Below are 7,940 nucleotides of genomic sequence, written 5' to 3'. Positions count from 1 at the left end.
GACATCAAAACTGAAATACGAGAGGGACATAACCATCATTCGAATTATGTAAACAACTCCTAAGAGATTAAGCTAACATGATGAAGAGATACTGTAACATCTCAAAACGACAAAGAAAAACAAACAAAATGCAAGTAAATAGTGAAGAAAACAGGTTTATACAGCTAACACATTCAATATTGAAACTGAACAAAAAATGGCTCATCTTAAGCAAACTCAAGCAGATATTCAGCTGACCATAAAGATACAAAATTGAGCTAATGAAATGATGACCAATAGATAATATCCAAAGTAAACTTTCACTAGTACTAGACTCATGCTTACTGTCCCAAAAAAAAATCATAGGAAAACGAGATTAAGGCAAGAGCTAAACGAAAGGGCCAAATACTCATAACTAGCCGAACATATACCAAAGCTTGAACATACAACACACTATATCGAAATAGATTGTAAGAGGGAGCGGGATTACCTTGCTTGGGGCAGCGACTGAGACGAACGAGTTTGAGAGAAACTATTCTTCTACCACAATCTTTCGAATAGGAATAGCAAGTTAAGAAAATTCAGGTGACAATCTTTTCGGAATTTCGAATCGGAAAACTAGATATATCTTTTTTTTTAAAGTGTAGAAGTGACTATGGCTTTAAAAAAAAAAAAACTCCAACCCCTCCTCCTTATAGTGAACAGAATAGGGTATCTATAGGGGAGATTCAAATTGACCAAGGAGGAAAACGATTTGAAAAGATGGATAAGGATGAAATTCAAAATTTTAATTATCTTCCTCCCTACCCAGGCAACAGTGAAGGGATGGGAAGTTTCTGAAATGGGAAAAAGGGGGATGGGGAGACTGCTGCAGGGTATGGGCGATCTCGCGAATTTCTCGCCAGATTTGCTAGGAATTTCACGTGAAGAAGAAGAAAAAGGATGAAGGGGTCGTCTAGAATTTTGGGGTTGCGGTTGTATTGTTGTATGTATTGTATTGTTGGAAAAGGAAGTGGGCTGAAATTGGGAATAAGAGTGGGCTGTTGAATGGGTCAATGTTTGGGCCAAAGTTAGCTGAAAATCTTCCCAATTGTGGTCTTGTATGTGGGAAAAAAAAAAGAAAAAAAGCTTAGATTGGAATTTTGAATTTGGTCAATTGAATTGCAATCATAGCCATTGAATTAAGGACTTAGCCAATTTGAGTTAATTAGTGAAATCGGCTAAAAATTAAATAAGACGAATTAATATTAATTAACGAGCTTCTTAATCTTAACCAAATAAAATAATCCATTTTTAAAAGATTAACGATTAATTAATTAAACTAATTGGCCAAATTTAAAGCAAAACTAAAAATCTTTTGAGAAGATTTTCAAATAAAAATATACTAATTATATACATAACTATAAAAACATATTTATTTATTTTTTTAAAAAAAAAATTTATAAATGAAAAAACTTACATACAAATAACTCGAAAAATATTTCGGATTTCATAAAAGCTAATTAATTCGAAATTATAGCCATCATTTTAAAATATACCAAAAATATAAAATCTTTTGAGATGATTTTCGAATATTTATAGGATATACTTATTTCATACATAATTATATAAAACATATATATTATTAAAAAATACAAAAAGTGATAGACTATTTAAAAACTTGCAAAAAAATAAAATAATAATAATAATAATAATATTTTTATTTTATTTTTTGAAAATTTATGAAACTAATTATTTTAAATTGTTTGAAATTGAAGAAGCTCGATGATTAATCTATAATGTGGAGGTCCAAAATTGGGTGTCAACAGCTGTCCCTCATTTGATTTGGATTGATGAAAGAAATTCGAGGCAAATGAAATTGATTAATCAAATTTTGACCGACTACATCTTCATCTTTAAAAAAAGATTTTGGTATGGACTTTAGGAATGATGGCCAAACCTCGTTATCAGGTTTCCTACATATCTCAGGCTATATGAGAATTCATGCCACTTGTAGTTCGATACGCTTGATTTGACGCATGATTATGAAAGAATTCAAAAGTTATCTCGATATTGAATTATGAAGAGACTGGAACACTTGGGGATAAGATTTAAGAGAGAATATCCAAATACAACCGAGTTTTCAACATTGAGCTTGCCTACATATCCTTAGACCTTAGGAATCAGGCTGTTTGTAGTTCGACTCGATCGATTGAAAAGGAAATCTATTATGCAAGATAACCTTTTGTTCTGGAGGAGTGACAAGTAAGTCAAGTATGAAAAAGAGGCTTGCAACCTTTTAGCCATGAATGTGGGGCCCTTCACACCCATAATTAAGAACTTACACGGACATAATTTCTGAAGCTCTTAGTGCACTGTCACTCAAATTGGAAAGTTGCTGCCGGTGAGAGAGAGATGTTTTTCGGATGCGAAATTGAAACCGATAAACCAAAAGAAAAACCTACATGCCTTCTGATAGGGGTGTGGTTTGATTGTGGTAGAAGTCGCTCCTCAACTCGCGTCCTAAAGTTCGATACTCCTCTTCGAACTATGTCCCAGTTCGCTGCTAAGACAAAGTTCCACGTTGTGCTGCATCCTTTTTGATGTCGTCCACACCATTTTCACCCTTAATTGCTCTTCTTGAATATTTAACGACGACTTCTTTCAGTTTGACGTAAAGCAAATAAAGCTCGTATCTCATATTTTCAATATAATTCTTCAATGTACTCTTCTCTTAATATCGAAGCAGTAAAATAGACTGATGTAATATGTTGATGGTTCTCTTGATGGTATGAATATGCAATGACACTTTTGGCGGTTTGATTGTAATGTCCCTCTCGGCGTTTTGATATGCAATGGCCCTCTTGGCAATTTTAATATGAATGACCTTCTCGGCAATTTGAATATGAATGGCCCTTTTGGCATTTGAATATGATGGCCCTCTCGGCGGTTTGAATATAATGTCCCTCTCGGCATTTGAATATGATGGCCCTCTCGGCTATTCGAATATGCAATAGCCCTCTCGGCAGTTTTAATATGAATGGCCCTCTCGGCAGTTTGAATATGAATGACCCTCTTGGCATTTGAATATGAATGGCCCTCTCGGCAGTTTGAATACGAATGGCCCTCTTGGCATTTAAATATGAATGGCCCTTTTGGCAATTTGAATATGAATGGCCCTCTTGGCATTTGAATATGATGGCCCTCTCGGCGGTTTGAATATGATGTCCCTCTCGGCATTTTGAATATGAATGGCCCTCTCAGCAGTTTGAATATGAATGGCCCTCTTGTCATTTGAATATGAATGACCTTCTTGGCAGTTTGAATATGAATGGCCCTCTTGGCAGTTATATAGGATGGCCCTCTCGGTAATTTGGATATGAATTTTACTATGTCAATAATTGATATGATGATAGGTACTTTTTAATCATAACATCATTTTCATCGGTATCTCGCAACTAATTGATATTTGCTGGATATGTTCTCCAGAAATAATTGGTTGATAAATATAGCTCCTTTGGTAATCTTATTATACCCTGCATCCACAAAAACACGTTAGTTTTGGAACACTGATCCATGTTGAAGTTGCCTTGCTCCTAGTCTCGTTATCTCTGGAAACTTTGTCTAGTAGATCCAATGAATCGCAGTAGATAAAAGACAAGATCATATTTAAATTAAAACATTTGCTAGGTATGAAGTTTTGGAAAAATAGTTTTAAAGAAAATATCTGCCGATTAACTGTCATGACATGCACGACACGAACAAAACCTTTGCACGACACGAACAAAACCCTTTGTCTCAGATTTTGATATGATAAGTAGCTTGCTGGCAACTTAAAACCCTTTAAGAACACATCAATTTGAGGCAATTGAAGTTGACTTCGAAGGTCCGAGTATCCTTGATGGAATTTTTGAGGTCCTTCTCAAAAATTTTGTCCCATTTAGATGTTTCAAAAACAAATCTGATGATGATCACGGGAGTCTTAAATTTGAGATATTCTCACAATTATTTCCAGTTGCACATTTCGATATGATCCTTGACTTTTGTTTGTAGGAAATGACTCTTCTTGTAGAATTTTTGAGGTCCTCTCAAAAATTATGTCCCAGTTTCCATTATGAGGGGAAATGGAAATCTTATTGGGAATATGACCAAACTCTTGTGGCGCCTACGTATCCAGTTGAGGCAGGAATCAGATCAAACATAGTTCCCATCTCGAGAAGTGACAAAAAAGAAAATTAATAAGGAAACGACCGAGGCCGACATAGACCGCCTACGTATCTCATTCTTGAGAATTTAGGTCGAACGTAGTTCAAGTACAAGGGGAATGTTTCAAAACATAATGCGATAATGATTACAAACAAACTGCAATTACAAGGAAATAAAGGAAAGAAAAAGCATCTTTCAAATGTAGTATCTCTTAACGGCATCTGAATTGATAGCTTTGCGCCACACCTGACCGTCCATCTCTGCTAGAACCAAAGCTCCTCTTGATAGTACTTTGTGGACAACATACGGTCCTTGCCAATTAGGTGCAAACTTCCCTTTATATTCGTCTTGATGATGGAAAATGCGTTTCAACACCAATTGGCCTACCTCAAATGTTCGAACTCTTACTTTCTTGTTAAAAGCGCGAGTCATTGTCTGTTGATACAACTGACCATGACAAACATCACTCATTCTTTTCTCATCAATCAATGCTAATTGCTCATATCGATCACGAACCCACTCGGCATTACTCAATTCAGCTTCCTGAACAATTCTTAAAGATGGTATCTCAACTTCAGCCAGTATCACTGCTTCTGTTCCGTATACCAATAGGTAAGGAGTTGCTCCAGTTGAGGTTCGGATTGTGGTGCGGTAACCTAGTAAAGCATAAGGCAAATTTTCATGCCAACATTTGTAGTTGTCAATCATCTTTCTCAATATCCTCTTGATGTTCTTATTAGCAGCTTCCACAGCTCCATTCATCTGAGGGCGATATGCAGTTGAATTGCGGTGGGTAATTTTGAATTGTTCACATATCTCTTTCATCAAGTGACTATTCAGATTTGCTCCATTATTTGTGATGATAGACTCTGGAACTCCAAAACGACATATCAAATTGTTGCGAACAAAATCGGCCACAACTTTCTTTGTCACAACTTTGTAGGAAGCAGCTTCGACCCACTTTGTGAAGTAATCAATCGCGACCAAAATGAACCTATGACCATTGGAAGCAGCAGGCTCAATCGGTCCAATAACATCCATGCCCCAGGCTACAAATGGCCAAGGGGAACTCATCGCATTGAGCTCGTGGGGTGGTACCTTGATCAGATCTCCGTGTACCTGGCATTTATGTCATTTTTGGACAAACCGGCCACAATCATTTTCCATAGTCATCCAGAAGTATCCCGCTCTTAAGATTTTCTTTGCTAATGTAAACCCATTCATATGCGTCCCACACACTCCAGCGTGCACTTCTTCAAGCAATTTTGTGGCTTCTGCAGCATCCACACATCTCAGTAGTCCCAAATCGGGTGTCCTCTTATAAAGAACCTCTCCATTCAAGAAGAAGTTGTTTGCCATTCTTCGAATTGTTTTCTTCTGAATACTTGTCGCTTTTTCTGGATATTCGCTAGCTTCTAAGTACTTTTTTACATCGATATACCATGGATTCCAATCCCATTCTGCTTCCACATGTGAATAGTGTGCTGGTTGTTCTTTTAAAACTATCTCAAGTGGATCGATATAACTCTTTTCTGGGTGTTGTATCATGGACGATATGGTTGCAAGGGCATCAGCAAGCTCGTTCTGTATTCTCGGCGTGTGTCTGAACTCGGTCTTCTTAAATCTTTGGCATAATCTTTGTACCAATTGTACGTATGGTAAGATTTTAGGATTCTTCACCGCCCATTCTCCTTGAACTTGATGAATCAACAAGTCTGAATCACCAATTATCAGTAATTCTTGAACATTCATGTCAAGAGCCATTCTAATGCCAAGAATACATGCTTCGTACTCAGCCATGTTATTAGTGCATCAGAATCTAAGCTTTGATGTTGCTGGATAATGTTGCCCTGATTCAGATATCAACACTGGTCCAATTCCTGATCCTATAGAGTTTACTGCTCCATCAAAGAATATTCTCCACCCAGGATATGATTCTGATATGTCTTCCCCTACAAACAATACTTCTTCATCAGGGAAATATGTTCTAAGTGATTCATATCCTTCATCTACTGGGTTTTTAGCAAGGTGATCGGCCAAGGCTTGCCCCTTGATTGTTTTCTGAGTCAACTACACAATATCGAACTCACTCAACAACATTTGCCACTTTGCTAGCTTTCCTGTGGGCATTGCTTTCTGAAATATGTACTTAAGCGGGTCCATCCTCGAAATGAGATGTGTTGTATAAGCCGACAAATAATGTCTCAATTTCTGAGCAACCCAAGTCAAAGCACAACAAGTTCTCTCTAAAAGGATGTAACGGGCCTCATAGGACGTGAACTTCTTGCTCAAATAATATATAGCTTTCTCCTTTCTTTCGGTCTCATCATGTTGTCCCAACACACACCCGAATGCATTGTCAGAGACAGATAAATACAATAGCAGAGGACTGCCCGCACGTGGTGGCACCAATACTGGTGGATTCGAAAAATAACTCTTGATGGTGTCAAAAGCCTTCTGACATTCTTCAGTCCATTTGGTTGGTGCATCTTTTCGTAGTAACTTGAAGATTGGCTCATATATCACTGTTGATTGAGCTATGAATCGACTAATGTAATTCAGTCTCCCTAGGAAACTCATTACTTCCTTCTTAGTCTTTGGAGGAGGTATGTCTTGAATTGCCTTGATCTTGGAAGGGTCAAGCTCGATACCTCTTCTGCTAACTATGAATCCGAGTAACTTCCCTGCAGGCACTCCAAATGCACATTTGGCTGGGTTCAACTTCAAATCATACCTACGTAACCTGTTAAAGAACTTTTCCAAGTGTGTCAAATGATCCGAACTCTCGCGGGATTTTATGATGACGTCGTCCACATACACTTCAATTTCTTTGTGGATCATATCATGGAAAATGGTGGTCATAGCTCTCATGTAAGTGGATCCTGCATTTTTAGGCCGAACGGCATCACTCGATAATGGTAGACTCCCTAAGGTGTGGTGAATGCTATTTTTTCTGCATCTTCTTCATCCATTAGAATCTGGTGGTATCCCGCAAAGCAATCTACAAAAGATTGACACTCATGCTTAGCACAATTATCGATGAGTATGTGGATGTTTGGCAAGGGGAAATTATCTTTTGGACTTGCTTTGTTGAGATCCCGATAATCCATGCATATCCTGATTTTTCCATCTTTCTTCGCCACTGGAACAATGTTAGCCAACCAAGTGGGATACTTGGTCACTTCAACGACTTTTGATTCGATCTACTTCATGACCTCCTCTTTTATTCTTAAACTCAGATCGGGCTTGAACTTTATGTTTTTCTGCTTTACTGGACAGTACTCTGAATTGATAGGCATCTTATGGGAAACAATATCAGTGCTTAACCCTGGCATAACATCATAAGACCAGGCAAACACATCGATGTATTGTCTGAGCAGCTTGACCAATTCTTCTCTTTCTGTTGCTGCTAAATGAACACTGACTCGGGTTTCTCTGATCGACTCGTCATCTCCCAAGTTTACTGTCTCTGTTTCATCCAGGTTAGGCTTTTTATCGTCTTCAAGTTGCCTCAAGTCCTCGGTAAGGTGTTCAGGCATCATAGTTTCCTTATCATATTCTTTACACTCATCGTCATCGACCTTACTTGGTTCGCCGTGTTCGTGACATGTCATGACATTGGCAGGTTTAGATTCATTTTTACTGAAAAGAACACTAAATCGACCATGTTAGATAGAATGAGTTTAAATGTTTTTGTTCCAGAATAATTCGCAATGACAAGATAATCGATTTAAAATAAACGAGGCTTTAATTGGAATTTTTAAAAAGGCATACAA

This window comes from Solanum stenotomum, chromosome 4 (assembly GCF_019186545.1).
Source record: "Solanum stenotomum isolate F172 chromosome 4, ASM1918654v1, whole genome shotgun sequence".
Taxonomy (NCBI): Eukaryota; Viridiplantae; Streptophyta; class Magnoliopsida; order Solanales; family Solanaceae; genus Solanum; species Solanum stenotomum.
The sequence above is the reverse complement of the archived record's forward strand: the minus strand, read 5'-3'. Positions refer to the sequence as shown.